At 47.7% G+C, this 17,569-nt stretch overlaps 1 long non-coding RNA gene across 1 annotated transcript; it reads right to left on the bottom strand.

Moving 5' to 3' along the window:
* Positions 1-1,001: 1,001 nt before the first annotated feature.
* On the bottom strand, positions 1,002-13,264 carry LOC119404250 (uncharacterized). The gene is made up of 3 exons (XR_005186224.2): positions 13,200-13,264; positions 8,826-8,855; positions 1,002-1,049 (listed from the first exon to the last, which is right to left on the bottom strand). It is a non-coding gene; the product is annotated as an uncharacterized LOC119404250 (long non-coding RNA).
* Positions 13,265-17,569: the final 4,305 nt, after the last annotated feature.

Raw genomic sequence — 17,569 nt, 5'->3', positions numbered from 1 at the left:
GGTGTCGCTACACACCAAACGCCTGCTTGCGCAGACGCCCCTGCGGGGAAAAGATGGAAGGAAAGGAGTAAAGAAGGAAACAAAGAAAGAAGCAAAGAAAGGAAGAAAGAAAGAACGAAAGAAAAGAACAAAGAAGAAAAGGAACAGAGAAGGAACGAAAGGAAAAATAAAGAAAGTAGGAAAGAAAGGTAAGAAAGAAGGAAAGAAAAGAAGAAAGAGAGAACCAAAGAAAAAAAGGAAGAAAGAAAGGAAGACAGAACTAAGAAAGGAAGAAAATCAAAGAACAAAAGAAAGACAGGAAGAAAGAAAGAACGAAGGAACGAAGCAAGAAGGAAACAAAGAATGAAAGAACGGAAGAAAGAAAGAAAAAAGAAGTGCATTGCTTTTCTATATTCAGGTGGGTGAATTGAGGTTTCAGGGGCGTCTTCCGATTTTCTAATCTACTATGAATGAATTCACGAGTTTGTCGTTCTGTGTTTCTTCCCCCAAAGTCCACACCTCAATTTTCTGCCCTATGTCATAACCCGATTCCACTATAAACGATTAAAATACGGTAAGAGTATTAGCAAATCGCATAGCTGCAAGCCCTCCACACATTAGGAGAGCTAGTGAAGTAATGGCCAACAAGGTAATCGTGGTTCGTACGCTCATCTTAAAAGTATAGCTGGAAATCGCATTGATTTCATCAACACCGCAGTGCGCAGAAAAAGATGTACATAGCAGCTTGCAATAAACATTGGTTCGGTACTACGCTAGCCCAACGACGAAAATGATTGTAGTACGCTTCTTTTATATGAAAAGTGAAGGGAAAATTCTGTACTAATCATTTATAATATGGAGGGTGATTACTTAAGTTGAAGAGATACAGAATTCTTTCTTAAAATTCCCCTCAATCGGTGTTGTATATCTGCCACTTACAAATACTACACACTGATATATTTATATATAACAAATCAGTAATCATTTCTCGGTAAGAAATACGTGCAGCAAGTTTAACTTACCATACGCTCCGCTTAAGTAGTCCTCGCTACTATCACTTAGTTCTGGATCTGCAATGTACGTAAGAAAAGAAATACTTGTAACTTGAATAAAAAAAAACGTGCAAGTCAGAGTTATAAACGCTAACCTACAAATTCGTTTTCGCAATACACGATGACTGATTATGCCGGTCTACCTTTTGTATTCAGTGGAAATAAATAAAGGTCCCACTTTTTCCCGAAAGCTGAAGCGCCGCCAAAGACATTTCAGCTTATAGCCATACAGAGACTGTTCGCTTTATCGAGCATGTTTATTGCAGTAAGCATCCGGGGTGCTACTAATTACAGAGCATGGTGTCTCCACGCACAGGCGAGCATGGACATACTTCACTCAATGACCACAAAATCTGACTTTCACAACGCTGGCGAGGTTTACAGAGAAAAGTTATTCGGTTACAATAAACTACAACAGTACGCAAATGCATGAAGTTTTTCAACGTATCTCCCAGATAACGCCGGCGGGGAAGTTAGACGCAGCGATATACGGGGATGCGCACGGAGATACACTCAGACGCAGCGGCCAAGCACATCGGCTCGCTCAACAGTTGACACTTCCGTGAGTTACCTGCAGGATAAGAGGACCACGACCCATCTTACGACCTCTGAAGCACGGAGGAATGGGCTGACCGCTATCCCGGCTGTCTAGACGAGAGACACACGCTTCACATTGAACTTCACTGCCTATTTCATAACGTACCGTCCGCGTCGTGCATGAGGATCTCATCGCACATGGGCTTCGTGCTGACTACTTCGGCGTCGACGGGAGGTTTTCGAGGTAGGGTCCCTATACCTGGCGCCGCAACAAAAGCTGAATGATAAGCCGGCGCTGGCAATGCGACTAGGAGAAATCCTACAAAGAGACAGACAGACAGACAACGAACTTTATTGGATCCTACCAAGAGAAATGGCGTTTTTATGAAACTAACCTTTCTTTCCATCCTCCCGCTGGCGTTCATTGTTTTGCTATCAGAAAAGGCACCTACTTTTGGCTCACTTGTTTTGCCTCTACACGACGCTAAGGACGTGATTGTTTCCACAGAGTCGCCGAGCTTGTTGTACATGGGTAATCGAGGCTACGCTTGCGACATGAAACTTTTAGGGGTAACGAAACACTAGCACAGTGAAAACAACCCGTTTTGATGGTAAGCAAACTAAGCAATGGACGGAATAACGTAGAACTGTTTCGTATTCCACATCCCTCACACCTATTCCCTATCCCTCACTATCTCCGTGATTGGACGTGATCGCTTGTCGGTCACGTGATCGAACAAAAGCCACGAAGACGTGCCATCGCATACTGGCTATTTATTTGCGGTTACCGAGTACACAAGAGCACAATTATTTTCTACAGCATCTTCCTCGCCACTAGTTATTCACATCTATCGCTATGGAATTTTTTGTTTCGCCTAAAATCGCCTGTCTACCTAGTGACGTCAGAAAATCGTGCAAACTCTCGACGTTAAAATGACGTGCATGCACAAAACAGCTCGTTTGTCTCGAAAGAAAAGGTATCCACCCTCACCGAATAGCCGGACAGCGGCGCCTTCCAAATGAAATAGCAAATAGCTGACTGTCGATCTCCTTGGCGGTGGTTAGTCATACCTGCTGGCAGGAATGGACTTATTGGCGTAAAGCCAGTATCCTGTGTGGTGTATAAAAAGCCGAAGGGCCGTCGTTGCGCGTTGTGACGTTACTTCGGTATATGCTTTGCTCAGGATGGGTCTCCTATAAAGTCTCGCTGCAAGCTTCCGCGGATCGTTGCGAGCTACGGCACGATATACGGAATGGGTGAACGAAACGATTGGAGTCATAGGCGGAACCCTCAATCTCCGCTTTATGTCGGCGCGTTTCGCCGAACAAGCCTCAATGACTAACGCCTGCGTATTTAGTCGCGTGAATCGATTACATAAATGGCGTCAGAACAGGCGACTTTATATGTTCTCTAGAGAGAAAGCGAGATATCTGGTGTTCTGGACGGAACATGTTATAGCTTCGCATTCGTGCTTGCGTTGCCAGTGACGGAAATCTGACGTCAGGCAGAACGAAACAAAAACACGACCGAACACATGTAAGCCATCCCGCCTCATATTGAAGTGTCTTACGGCGAAAGTTAGACATTTTATTATTTATTGTACTATTATTGTATACATTAAAGTGGTCCCGAAAGAGTTTTGAAGCAATAAGTTTTGAAGAACCAGTTTTGAAGACCCCAGTATCAGCTTCACGAATTCGTTGTCGGAAAAATTTCTCTAATCTGGAAGAACGAGCCGAGTTAGAGTGATGTGTCTCTCGCATCAAGCGCTGCCATTCTTCTCGCACCCTGACGAACGCCCTAGAAGCCACAGAGGGAGGGACTGCAGCGGGAGAAAGCAGTTACTACAGTAGGCGTCGTGACCTTGACCGCGCGTAATTAAACGCGATCGCTCTCTCCCGATTGCAAACGTGGGATTGTCCGTTGTGATTCGTGTGCGTACTGCGTAATGTTAGCAGACTATGGAGTTCGGCATCGGCACGCGGCGGCACCCCATGGCCAGAAGCGCATCTGATCCCAACGCCGCTTTTGAATTTTGTCAGCTGTTAGTCAAAAGCATGCTGTTTGTTCTTCGACGTCAAAGAGCAGGCGCCGGCAGCTCCCAAAAGAGTGAGCATACGCCTCTACATTAAAAGAGGGCACCTGAGATAATGGCAACCGCACGCTCCGCTTGTATACTCTCCTTGGCGCGCACGACTGGAACCTTTGACTGAACTGTTTATTTCTGTGTCTGCTTTCCGCAGGATATGTTTTTTCGCCAAGCACGAGGGCTGGTTCACGACCCCTTTAAGCACTTCTTTTTTGTTGTCTCGACGAACGCGACGAAGCTACAAGGGAGAGATGATACGGGGAAAGAGGCTGAGTAAGCGCACATCATCACCTTGCTAGCTAGTTAAGAAAGTGATCGCTCTCTGCTGTTCTGATTTCTGTGTGCGTTGGTGTCAATACTCTGCAATGTTAACATACAATTGAGCTCTGCGTCAGCAGCTCGCGGCACCCGGCCCCAAGTACATCGGATCCAAATGCCGCTCTGGAATTATGTCGCCTTCGGCCAATAGCATGATTTCTGTTCTGCGACGCCAAACAGCAAGTAGCGGCAGCTCCGAAGGAAGTAAGCACAGGCCTCTATCAAAAGAGGGCGCCTGAGAAAATGGCAACTTCGCGCTCCACTTTTAAACTCTCGCTGCTGCGCACTACGCCAAGTATGAGCTGTGCGGTTCACAGCACTGCATGCTTTCCGCAGGTTGCGTTTTTCCATCAAGGCTGAGGGGTGGTCACGACCCCTTCAAGGCGAAAGTTATTCTTCAGCACATGAAGCGAGAACTGTAAGAATCACGGCACTTAACTTGTAATCGCATATAAGTGTTATACTAATTTATTTACCTCAATATCTAAAATAACGTTATCACTGGTAATGTTTTTGCGATAAAGAAATCACTCATCTTGAGTCCCACTCCATTTCGCTTGCTGCTGAAGCAACGTCGATATCATAAATGAGAGTCTATTTGATCTTCACTGCTTTAGATACAGGAGTGTGATTCTCGTGCTTCTTATACCCCGCTGTAGTTTGTCTCGGGTATTCTTGTGCTATCGTGCTCACCTAGACATTGCCAACTCTTTCAGGGCTTATTCAGGCCGTGTTTGAGCACCTCGAGGGTGTATATATGGTAAACCTCTCTGTATGTGCGCTGCCCCGCCACGATGGTCTAGTGGTTATGGCGCTCGACTGCTGACCCCAAGGTAGACATGTGCGCCGGTCCCAAAATCACCGGCGGCGGCGCGTGAACGGCGCGGGGTTCATCAGACCGGCGGCGGCGCGGCGCGGGGGGAGGGCTAAGCAGTGAATGTGATAAGTGCACGCCGTAATGTTACATGAACGAGGGCTAGCAGCTAACTTTTTGCTCCGATCTCACTTAACTCTCCAAAACGCTGGTGTATGGCTATACGGCCGCTCCCGGGAGAGAAGCGGTTTCCAGTCAGTTTGTCGTATCAATGGTCCGAGCGCGAAGCAGTGAGATCACAGCGCTCACAGCGCGTAGAAGGTATACGAGCCTTTCGCTGGGGGATGTCTGCCGAAATAGCGCGCGTGCCAGCGCTCTCCACCGCGCCCTTATAGTTAAAGTTCACAGTTGCTGCTCGAGTTACGCAGTCCCTCTCCCCAGACATCGCTTCCTGCTCCTTCGCCCAGCAAATGACGGGCGGGGTGTTTCCTTCTGCTTGAGGAGCAATCCACGGCAGGCCTCGCACGCGGGTTGATGTTATTCCGTGTGGTGGAGATGCCAGCTTGTTTCATCTCTGCTTTAGCCATGTTCCTTGGCAACGCTAGCGAGCTTTAACTCGCTGGTAGGACATACAATGCGCGGAGCAATGTTATAGATTTAGTGTATATACGGAACATGACGGCGACGGTGAAAACCTGCTTTGAGTGTCCATACAATTGCTAACGCAATAAAAAAAATATACAATAAACCGTCAAAGAGGGCTCGCCTTTTGCCTGGAAAGCTGCATCATTTCCGCTGTAAAGAGTGCGTCCGTTGGAAGAATCATATAATCCGCCGGTTTTCCATTGGTTTCGTTGTCGCCTTCAATACCCTTCGTACAGGGGACATCTCCTCGCCGCTTATTTCTTCATAAAGCACGCGTACAATGTCAGAACTAAGCGTTGAACCTATCATGATTTCGCGCTTGTCGGCTAGTCTGTTATCTCTGCATGCGTGGTCGCAAACGCACAGGATGGAGCGAAATCAGTTAATCGCGCACGATAGTCGTGTGAGAGAAGCAAGAGCGGGCGGGCGGCTGCATAGCAAAGCAGTTTGGGAGACAACTCACAACTGTTATTTCTCGTATATGGACCAGTCGAGAGTATCTACTTTGGTGATGTCACGCAAATCACTGTTCTGGCATCACGAAGCACACCAAAAGACAACAAACGCCAAGAGAGAATAACGCGCTCATAGTTTTTGTTTTTTGTTGTATTTTCAGAGGCTGTTAGGGTCCCTTTATAAAAACAAGGCGTGCAAACACGGACACAGGAGAGTAGTCAAGACACCAGAAACGCCGCTAACAACTGAAAAATCACACAGCGGCGGAACCGAAGGTGGACACAAATACTGATCTGCGCATTCCCACGTAAGAGGCCATACCTATCCAGCAAGTGCGAATACTGGTCTACGTAAGAGAGAGCTGTTCACTCTCTCGACTTTTCTCTTATGTCTGTGTTTCCAGGTCATGTCTTCTTATCATGAATACCTACCAACTAGCTCAGCCATATTCTAAGTTTGCCATTCTCTTTACTTCTGTCTTAATTTATCGGTTTACTCGAGTAAGAATGAAAGGAAAAAGTGTACTAACGCACCGAGATATATATATTACTTATCTATTTTATTTATTTATGCACAGTGTACTAGGTCCAAGACTCCAAGAATATGCTAACCAGCGAGTTGGGTCGTCCCCTTCATCGCTGGAGCACGCGGCAGCGTTAAGGTCAGGCAATACTCGTGACATTTCTGGAGAAGAAAAAGATACTGCAACTTCTGGGGAGCTATTATCGATGCGTTCATCCAAAGGAGATGTCCACAGTCCATTTCGGCAGAGCGCATTTAGTGATTCGAAAAAGCGGTGAGCCGTGATGTCACCTTGCTCTTGACCACGTCGCCGCACCGAACCCGCCAGCACATTCCTAGCGTAAGAAGAAAGTGGACGAAATGCACAGAATGAGGAACTTTGCAAATAAGAATTTGCATATGAATGTGTCCGAAATGTTTGAGAACGATGCAGGGAATCCGCTCCGACCTTACAGCTGCGTTAGACGAGCGGCTGCATTGAACCTAAATCTATGGCTTACACTATCAAAAGACATGTGCACCGAAAATCGGATCTCGGAGGACTGCGTTCGTTGCACTGAGGCGCATTCCGTCGCTGTCATTTGTGTCGAGAGTGTTTGAAAGCTTCCTGATGTCATGATGGCACTGCAGAACAAGAACCGGAAACAGGGGGCGCGCTTCTCGCCGAGCACCCGCTATTCAGCGGCCGCTGAAATGGACAGTTCATTACATGGACACATCGAGAACAGCTCCTCCGTCGAAGTGCTGTATTTTATTTCCAGATCCCCCTTAGAAATAAAAGACAGCACTAGCGGCGGCGCGCCGCAATTATTGCGCGGCGGCGGCGTGATCTCTCTTGGGACTTCGGCGGCGGCGGCGGCGCGGCGCGGCGCGGCGGCGGCCATCTCTACCCAAAGGTCGCGGGATCGAATCCCGGCCGCGGCGGCTGCACTTTCGTTGGAGGCGAAAATGTTTGAGGCCCGTGCACTTAGATTTAGGTGCACGTTAATGAACCCCAGGTGGTCGAAATTTCCGGAGCCCTCCACTACGGCGTCTCTCATAATGATATCGTGGTTTTGGGACGTCAAACCCCAGATATTATTATTGTTATCTCTGTGTCTGTGCTGTTGCATGCGGTGGCTAACGTCAGGAACCATTGTTTACCTTACACTAGTTTTCCGAGGGACATTTTTCAGGTTCACAGCAAAACTGTCACTCGCAAAAATTCAGCAAGCAAAGAGTTCTGAAAAAAAAAAAACTTAGAGTATCTCATGTCTCCGCCTAAGACGACTCGAAGGCGAAACTATCCTCTTTTTTTTCTTCTACGTCAATATTTTATTCCCTCGCCCTCCTCTGATAGCGTTCTGCAACTAACGTGGTTGCGCACTGCCTCCGTGATCGGCTCCCTTTTGACCGAGCGACGATGTCTTCTGTAACTCATCACGTGACCGTCACAAATTTTGACGATCTGCGACATCATTGCCTGATTATGATTTTTGCCTCAGTTGTGTTGACGCCGCCGGACGCCACCGACTCCGGTGGTCAGTTTTTGCGTTTAAACGGACACTAAAGGCAAATAACAATTTATGTCAGAGTGAAAGCTCAATGTATGACAACGTCTAAAACGGCAATATTATCAACAGCAGTGCCCTACTTAAATTAAGCTAAATGTATCACACGATGAGCGCCACGAGCGGGACATTTTGGAAATGATAGCGATGACGTGAGAGTGTCCGACTACAATTACTCACTCGTAATCAAACTAGCTACAATAAAAAAAGAAGTTTCCGTGCATCAAGAGACGTAATAAAATGCTCCTTGTTCGTTTCTGTTTGATTCATGGAAAAAATAACCTCTTTGGCGTTGCCATGGGGACGGCACGCGTTCCTCAAAGGTTCCGTTTTCGTCGAACTACGCTTCGCCCGGCGCCCTGCTTCGCAAACGCGGTCGCGTATCAGTGGTAGTTTCGGTATCGCGTACTGTCGCGTGTGTTTTGCGCGCTCGTGAAAGTCGTTCTGACAGAAAGTTCGACAATACGCCGCATGCATGTGATGTTGCCGGATGCCCGAATGGTGCACGCCGCCAGTGTACGCCGCCGCGCAGTAAAGGCGGGCAACCTTGGGCACGGCAACAGTGACGTCAGAAAAAACCGCTTTCAGACGGGTAAATTGAAGTGCGCTAACGCGATGCGCACCAGTAAACCGTTATTTTATTTCAAAATGAGCACTTCCTTGGCACAAAAGTAGCACTAAGAGGTTTCTGAACCGCTGTTTGAACAACCAACGTCGACTTAATATTTGCCTTTAGTTTCCTTTTCAGGTTTCTCCCAAGTAATTCTATGACTTTACGTCCCCTAGGATTTGAAAGGCTACATGGTATCTCAACCGAAGAAACCATAGAGCGATATACAAGCTCATTTAATCAAATGCTTACCTTCACAAACTGCATACATGATGTGGAAGGCTAGAAGAAAGCAAGAGTATGTGTTAGACAAAAAGTCGTATTTATTAAATGTTAAGAAAAAAATGCAAACACCAAATATGAGAGCCATGTAATCGGCATATTCTATGGAAGCAGAACATGATCGCCCTGGAATTACGCGCCGCATGCAGTGCATTTTTCAGATGGTGCAAATATTACACTATCATACAGTGCTGCTACTAAAGACAGCTCAAGTAAAGAAAAACCTTGCATAGGGCTTGTTCATGAAACAAGAACAACGTTCTTTGCGCAAAGCAACGAAAAAACTGGACACGGAGGCAAAAATACATGCGCACAACACTTGAACGAACAAGCAACGGTTTATGGCGATAAGAAACAAAAAATAAGTAGTAGGCTACACACAGTCGCAGAGATGCCCTATCTATCGACGCCATGCAGAATTACTGAGCAGCTGAATTTCTTTCAAGCTGAACGATATTGACAATGCACTTACACGTGTACAGTAAAGGACAAAATTTTGCGGGATGCCGGAGTGCCGTCCGAAAGCTGCCTCTGGGACGCTAGGCGATTATGAAGCGCATGCGCGTCCTATATATGCTCGTTTCCCTGCTTCATCGCTCATTTCGCGTGAGGCGCTGCTTATTACGCACTTGCGCGCGGGCAGTCGCTTTTCACTGCTGGCGATGCTTTAGCCATGCGGCCATCGTGCGCGACGTGCGGACTGTCAAGTATCTAATGGCATGTGTTTGCAGTGCGCGCTGTATTTATGTCGCGTCATTGAGGAGATAAGCAGCACTGTCTGTTTTTTTTTCCTTTATTTTAATAATCATTTCGATTTTGCTTGCGATTGACGCCTGGTTTGTGAAAACTGCTCGCTGCAATAGAAACCTAATTTCGAAGAAACTCGGTCCGTATGCTTTCACTGCGAGCGTTACCGTGCACCGCCACCCATTCGGAATTCTCGTTCCGATGCAAAGCGTATAAGAACGAATAATTTTTAGGAAACGTATTTTTTGTCGTGAAACAAAACAAGAAGAAAACAAGGACAATCGAGGCTGCACTAGGAGAGGGTTGATTTGTAGGACTTGGCGAATTCGCCGCCAGCAGCGACGACGCTTCTGAAACGGCATGGCGTAGACCGTGTCAGTGCGAAGCCGTTCCCACTCCGCTTTAGTCCCTTCGCACAGTGTGTCTGTGCTGGCATTCACTGAGTGGGACTTCGCTAGATTGGCTTTGAATAGACGCCACACATTTTCAATGCGGTTCATGTCGGCTCCTTTCGGAGGCCGTGGCAGCTGCTGCACGCCAAGAGCGTCTAGGACAGCTCTCACTCTCTTAGATGTGTGAACGGGACTCCTATCTTGCTGAAAAAAAATAAAATCTATCAGGGAAAGGTCCGCCGAAGGCGCATGGCACGAAAATATTTTGAATGACGTTGCCCTATGTGTCTGAGTCGAGGGGTCTGTCGATTCTCAGCACAGGAATCAGCCCAGCTCTTGACGTGGCGCCCTATAACAGCCGCACAGCAGCGAGAGCTGGCAAACACACTGTGCATGTATCAAGGCGATTATCTGCGCAGGGAAACTAGCCCGCACTGCAACAAAATGTTTGGGGATATGCGTCCACTGTAGCGCGATAAACAATCTTTTCACTGTTGCAGAGTGTAGTCGCAAGTATAAAAAAACATGGTGGACCCTCCGTGTAGTACTTGGTCACGGAGAAAGATTTCTTGAAGAGTCGAAATTGCGCTCGCTCTGGCGTCCTTATAAAGTCACCGAATCGGGCACAGCACTGACGCGCCCTCTGTCGTGAGAGTCCGCCAGCGCAGAAAAAAAAAAACGCGCCCATCGTGCTCTCCGACGAAGCTCGCCGGTTCAAGGCCATTCGGCACCGATTCGCATCTCGCGCTTTACGCCGGACTGGCTGTGTTTCTTCAGCGTCCTCGTCAGCTCCAAATTTTTCAGTAAATCTACGGGAACAGTGCCGCCACATACAGGACAATTTCATGAGTGATATGTTTTTTAGAACGCGAAATCTATAATTTTTGATAGCGTGAACTTGATAGCCTGGGTATAATCTTTAAGGCGAAAGCCTTAGATGCCTCATCAAACACGAAAATTGACCATCGGTGCCAGCGTCCAGCGTCGGCGGCGTGAACATGACTGATGCAAAAAATCATCATCCCGTGATGACGTCCACACACGACGTTATCATGACGTCTCAGGTCGCCAAAATTCGTGACGTCATCACGACATCATGAAGACCTCACCTGACGTGACGCCATCATATGACATCGTCGCTTTGCATTGCCTCCGTGATCCTTGAGCCTTTCACGGAGGCAATGCAAAACCAGGTTAGGTGCAGAAAGCTTGCTGTGCCTGCGATCCTGGAGCCAGTGAAAAACCGCGTTAGGTTAAGAAGCCTTTGCCCGGGGGTTGGGCACGACAGACACATCGAGTGAAGAAAAACAAGATAGTTTTCGCCTTCGAGACATCTTAGTCTAATGCGTAAGGGACACTGTGAGCTTTTTCAACGAATGGTGGGATTTACTCTCCGAGAAGTCCTTCTCGCAAACGTAGTCGCGACGCGTGAGCTCTCGGTCTTTCCTTGGAATGGCACGAGCCCACGCTTCCAACCTGACTGGCTCACTAAAGATATTGAAGGTAATTACCTTCTCCTTGCAGGATATGTATCCATTGCTGAAGTTCGGCATGACACATTTCCGCAATACACCGGAAGCGTCATCTCTCGTGCTGCGGCGAAAACCGCATTTTCTCCGTGACGCTATCGCGTTGCCCTAGAGCGCTGCCGCGGCCCAGAAGAATCTCCTCCTCAAGTACTTCTTTCTCCGTGTGACTCGGTATAACAGGAAATTGAACCGCGTCTTCAGAGGAGTAAAGTTCATTGTTTATTATACATTGATGCATGAGAGATTGCACAGTGTCTATTTGTCTTTGGCAGCTATAAGCCCGTTTGACGTGGATACACCCACGTTGACGCCTAGTGACACATCTTCATCCCGAGCACTAGCGCCAAAGATCACGTAGAAATAGAACCCGTGTAGTGACTGAAGCAGTTAACATACACCTTTGCACACAGACTGCGAACTTTATTCTGCGCATAACAGTGTATTGATTCCTCTGTCTCACTACAGGACCTGTCCTGTAATGAGACACAAGAAACCAACGCACGGCTCATTACAGGCGACGTAACCAGCGAGCTAGCGACCTTCAAAAGACGTGTGGCAGCAGTAACAAGGTTGCATGCGTAGATGCCACAAGATATGGGGAAGGCAGAACACGCAGCTGCCGTCGTTGATTGCGCGGGTAAATGCCTCGCGTGCGCCACGGTGACCACAGGACATTCGGAGGCGGCCGAGAAAGCCGCGATAGCCCTAGCATTCACCGCAGCGCCGAACACTGCCATCGCGATAGCGAATCGCAAGCGGCAGTCCGCGGCTTCGCGCGCGGTCGTGCCTCGCGGGAAGCGGCCCGGATCCTTAAAATGCTCGATGATCGCGACTCGGCGTCTCGCTCGCAACACCCAAATTCGACAGCCTTCCTCCTACGGACCCCGGCACACACCGACGTCCCGCTCGCGGGGAACGAGGCGGCCCACGCCGCGACACGACGCCTCACTCGCCGAGCCGCGGAACATTAGGTGACCGTCGCCTCCGCTCCCGAGAACGGGGCTTTGGGTCAAAACACTTCGACAGCCATGCAGCAACAACAAGGATCACAATGGTCGTGGGGTGATCGTCTCGCAACGTTCAGCGACGTTACAGTACAGTACAGGCTCAAAGACGTAAATTCCCGGACTGCACGATAAATTAAGCAGGCGCGATGCCGTAAGCTACGGCTTACTGCATACACACTTATACCCTAGCCCTGCCTTCTTATGCCACTGCTACCTCAACTCCCCCAATATGTGTAAAGCGTGCGGGCACAGAGCAGCGCTGCGCCACATGGTCTGGATATGTGCCGGCGACAGCGGTCGTGATACCGCCGCCATTCGATACCAGGTCACCGGCAGCCTCGAGCTCACTCGTTCCCGCCGCCGCCCCCGCTGCGGGAGCCGCGGCCTAGCCGCGGGGTACCTTCTCCGTCGGCGCCGCCGCCGCTGGGAGGCGGCCCTCAAAAGCTCAGAGCTGAACTAACAGCTCTGGGCCGTCCTGCAGGCCGAGGATGCCTCCCGAGTCCAGGGACTCTGAGGAGCCACCTGAGGCCACCAAGACCACACTGCCGGCCCACTTGAACAACAAAGACCATTCCTTCTGCCACACGTTGAGCGCCCATGCTTATGTTTTATTGTAAGGTTCTGCCTTTTTCTAAAACCTATTTTCTACCTGCTGACAAAGTAACTCACCGTAGAGAACAGAAACCAGTGCAACGGCTACCTTGCGGGCCATTCTGTATCTTCCTTTCCTTGCCTTGAATGAGAAGTGCTAAGCCAACCTACGTATTCCTTTTATATTACCTGTCCGAGTGCATGAAATGACGGATTGCACTGGAAGGCGAGTGCGTCACTTGTAGCTGTTTCTTGTGACCCTCACATACAAGCTTATTCCGTGCGTCACTACAGGCGACACCAGGAAAGGCAATTAAATGCCGCTGTTTTGAAATTCTTCAGTTGAGCATGCCGTTGCTTACGGTATCAGGATTCTAACAAACAAACAACAATTTTATTTAATTTTATTACTCTCTGCCGAATGTGTTGTTTACAAAAGGACAATGCACGAAAGTGTTGAGAAAAGCGTCATTCACTTCCTTGTACATAAAATTCCCGGAAACTGATGCCACGGCTTTAAAGGTCGGAAATACCGGAAGTAGCGCCAGAATTCAGTTAAGCAACGCGAGCTAAATAACAGTGGACCGAGTTTATTTATTGTTGTTGTTTTGTTTTTGCAGAGAAATCAACTTTGATCGCAGATTCGCGTGCAGTTCCCGTGAAATTGAGACAAATAAGATATTTGCTCGTTCTCCTTATAATTACTTTTCCTGTTGCGACACACGTCGTTAGGTGAATAGAGACAGCAAAAAAAGCAACAACAAACAAGTTTATTAATGAACTCTTTCATTAGTAAAGGTAGGCGATCGGATCAAACGACAAAACTGAAGCCCTTCCTGTGTAGTGCTCCTCACGTCTTTCAGATTAAAAAAAGTGCTTTCTGGTAATTAATGCGAAGTTATGAAACCTGATAAGTTTTGGGAGGGATCCTCCCTTCGTCAGGGCTTTTCCTAGCAATATATATATATATATATATATATATATATATATATATATATATATATATATATATATATATATATCATCAGCCTGCCTACGCCTACTGCAGGGCAAAGGCCTCTCCCATGTTCCGCCAATCAACACTGTCTTGTGCTTTCTGCTCCCTCGTTATATCTACAAACTTCTTAATCTCATATAGTAGAAGTACACTTTTCGTAAAAAAATATATATGTTTTGTCATTTTTTCAGAGTTTGGACATATATGGGTTAACGCTGCCACGTCCTCCAGCCTTAAAGGGCGACGACCCAATTTGCCGGATAGCGTATTCTTGGAGGCCTGGACCTAGCACAGTGTGCATAAATAAATAAAATAGATGAGTAATACATATATATATCGGTGCGTTAGTACCCTTTTTCCTTTCATTCTTACTCGAGTAAATCGATAAATAAATACAGAAGTAAAGGGAATGGCAAAATTAGAATTTAGCACCTCTCACGCCGTGATGCAACTTTACTGTGCCGCCTGTGATTAGGAGTAGCTTTTGCGAAGGCGTACTCTTTTTCCATAGGAATGGCAGACACCTCCAGATGTGACTCGTGCAATAGCGATAAAACATCTACTGCGTTAAAAGCGATAAAACATCTACTGCGTTTCTCTGAACGTTTTTTGAAGGAACGAAACGTTCTGCGCAATGCGCTGAACAAGTTCGACGACAGACCGTTTTCCGAAGAGAATATCCTCGGATCGTGGCCCTACGCATTACAGGCCAGCAAAGCGACGCGAGCATTGCTACTGTTTTTTAAATCGACCGGTTTAAGCGACCGCTTGTAGGCATTCAGTGAAAGCAGGCGCATATGTACCCTGACAGTGCCTTATTCCTTCTTCTTTCTTTCTTTTAATCCCTTTTTCCCTTTCCCGCAATGTAGGGTAGCAAACCGGATGCACGTCTGTGATAACCTCTCTGCCTTTCATTCATTTCCTTTGTGCTCCTAGAGTATAGCTGAGCTAGTTGGTAGGTATTCGTGTTAAGAAAACAGGAAACAAGGACATAGAGAAAAGTCGAGAAAGTGAACAGCCATCTCTCGCGCAGACCACTACTCGCACTTGATTGATAGGTATGGCCTCTTACGTGGTAATGCGCAGATAAATATTTGTGTCTACCTACGGTTCCACCGCTGTGTGATTTTTGAGTTGTTAGCGGCGTTTCTGCTGTCTTGACTACTCTCCTGTGTCCGTGTTTGCACACCCTGCTTTGATAAAGCGCCCCTAACAGCCTCTGCAAATACAACAAAAAACAAAAACAACGAGCGCGTTCTTCTCTCTTTGCGTTTCATGTCTTTTGGTACACTTCGTGATGCCAGAACACTGATTCACGTCACATCATCAGGGTACATACTCTCGACTGGTCCATATACGAGAAATAACAGCAGTGAATTGTCTCCCATACTGCTTTGCTATGCAGCAACCCGCGCGCTCTTGTTTCTCTCGCACGACTATCGTGCGCGATTAAAATTTCGCTCCATTTTGTGCGTTTGCGACCGCGCATGCAGAGATAACAGACTGTAGCCGACAAGCGCGAAATCATGACAGGTTCAACGCTTAGTGGTGACATTGTACGCGTGCTTTATGAAGAAATTAAGTGGCGAGGAGATGTCGCCTGTGAGAAGGGTATTGAAGGCGAAAACGAAACCAATGGAAAGGGCGCCGGATTATATGATTCTTCCAACGGACGCACTCTTTACAGCGGAGACTATGCAGCTTTCCAGGAAAACGGCGAGCCCGCTTCGACGGTTTTCTGTTTATTTTTTATTGCGTTAGCAATTGTATGGACACTCAGGGCAGGTTTTCACCGTCGCCTTCGTGTTCCGCATAAACTCTAAATCGATAACATCGCTCCGCGCATTGTTTGTTCTACCCGCGAGTAAAAGCTCGCGAGCGTTGGCAAGGAGCATGGTTAAAGGAGTACTGACACGATTTTGAGACATCGCGAAAGGGACATTTTCCGTTTCCTTTGTATGCAGTGTCAACGCTGTCCACACACCGGTGTCGGAGAACACGTACAAAATATGTTAATTTGACTTGAAGTTTTCGTCGCTGAGCATCTGCAAGCCAGCCCCACTGCAATATACATTACGAGGTCTGTTAGAAAGTATCCGAGCTTATTTTTTTTTCAAACACCTGATGGATATGAAGAAAGCGTGCACGCACAAGACCACCTTGAACCTTCGTGCGCATGCGCGAATTTTTTTCCCGCTTGCCGATAGCGTCAGTCGCTGGGACGCAGCGTTTGACTGAGGTAGTGCGCAGTGCTCTCGTCGGTTTTTTCATTGCAAGGAAATGACGGAGCGACTGAACCAGCGCTACTGAATCAATGTTTGCCACACACTTGGCGACCGCCAAGTCGAAAGCATTCGGAAGATTCAGGCGGCTTTAGCTGACGATGCTATGAGCAGCACACAGATTAAGGAGTGGTACAACCGGTTTAAAAATGACCGCACATTGGTAGAGAGCAAGCCACGCTCGGGTCGGCCATCAACATGCCGAAATGACCAGATCATTGCCGAAGTGAATGCTCTGGTGATGCGGGACCGTCGTGCAACTATCCGAGAAATTCCGGAAGAGGTGGGCATCAGCACTTTTTCTGCACATTCCATTATGATCGAAGACTTCGACCTAAAAGAAGTGTGTGTTTCGGCGAAAATTCATGCCGAAGCTGCTCACGGTGGAGCAAAAGCAACTTCGTGTTGAAGTCTCACACGACATGCGCGATTCCAATAATAGTGAACCGACTTTATGAACACCATAATCACTGATGACGAGCCTTGGGTGTACGGGTACGACAAGGAAACCAAATCCCAGTCGCCCAGTGGAACATTCCACGTCAGCAGACCAAAAAAGGCCCGCCAAGTGCGCAGCAATGTCAAAGTGACGCTGACTGCTTTCTTTGACTCCCGTGGTGTGGTACACCATGAGTATACTCATGATATACCACATACGCACCACAGGGTCAAACAATCACCAAATAGAACTACAGGGATGTCCTCCGTCGCCTACGGATGCTATGCGGCGCAAGAGACCGAAGTTTGTGGTCAATAGGAAATCGGCGCGTCCCCTGACGACAATCCTCGTTGCACACTTATTCGCACTTGATTCATACTTTTTTGCGAAAAACCAGACTTCTATAGTTCAACAGGCTCCTTTCTGTCCTGATATGCCACTGAGTCTTCTGGCTGTTTTCCCAAATTAAGAGGCCATTGAAAGCAGCGCGATATCAGACAAGAGAGGGACGTTATGGCAGCAGCCACGGCTTATTTAAACTCATTCCGAAAGAGCTTTCTCGGAATGCCTTTCAACAATGGCAGCACTGTTGGGAGAAGTGTGTGCAGTCCCAAGGAGACTACTTTGACAGTGATGAGGTTTCCAACCGCTCCAGGGTATTATGCTAGTTTTTTTATTCGGCCAAAGGTCGGATACTTTTCTAACCGACCTCGTATCTCGACGAGTCAAG

The sequence above is a fragment of the Rhipicephalus sanguineus genome, chromosome 9 (assembly GCF_013339695.2).
Source record: "Rhipicephalus sanguineus isolate Rsan-2018 chromosome 9, BIME_Rsan_1.4, whole genome shotgun sequence".
NCBI classification, from domain to species: domain Eukaryota; kingdom Metazoa; phylum Arthropoda; class Arachnida; order Ixodida; family Ixodidae; genus Rhipicephalus; species Rhipicephalus sanguineus.
This window is presented reverse-complemented; position numbering and strand designations above follow the sequence as displayed.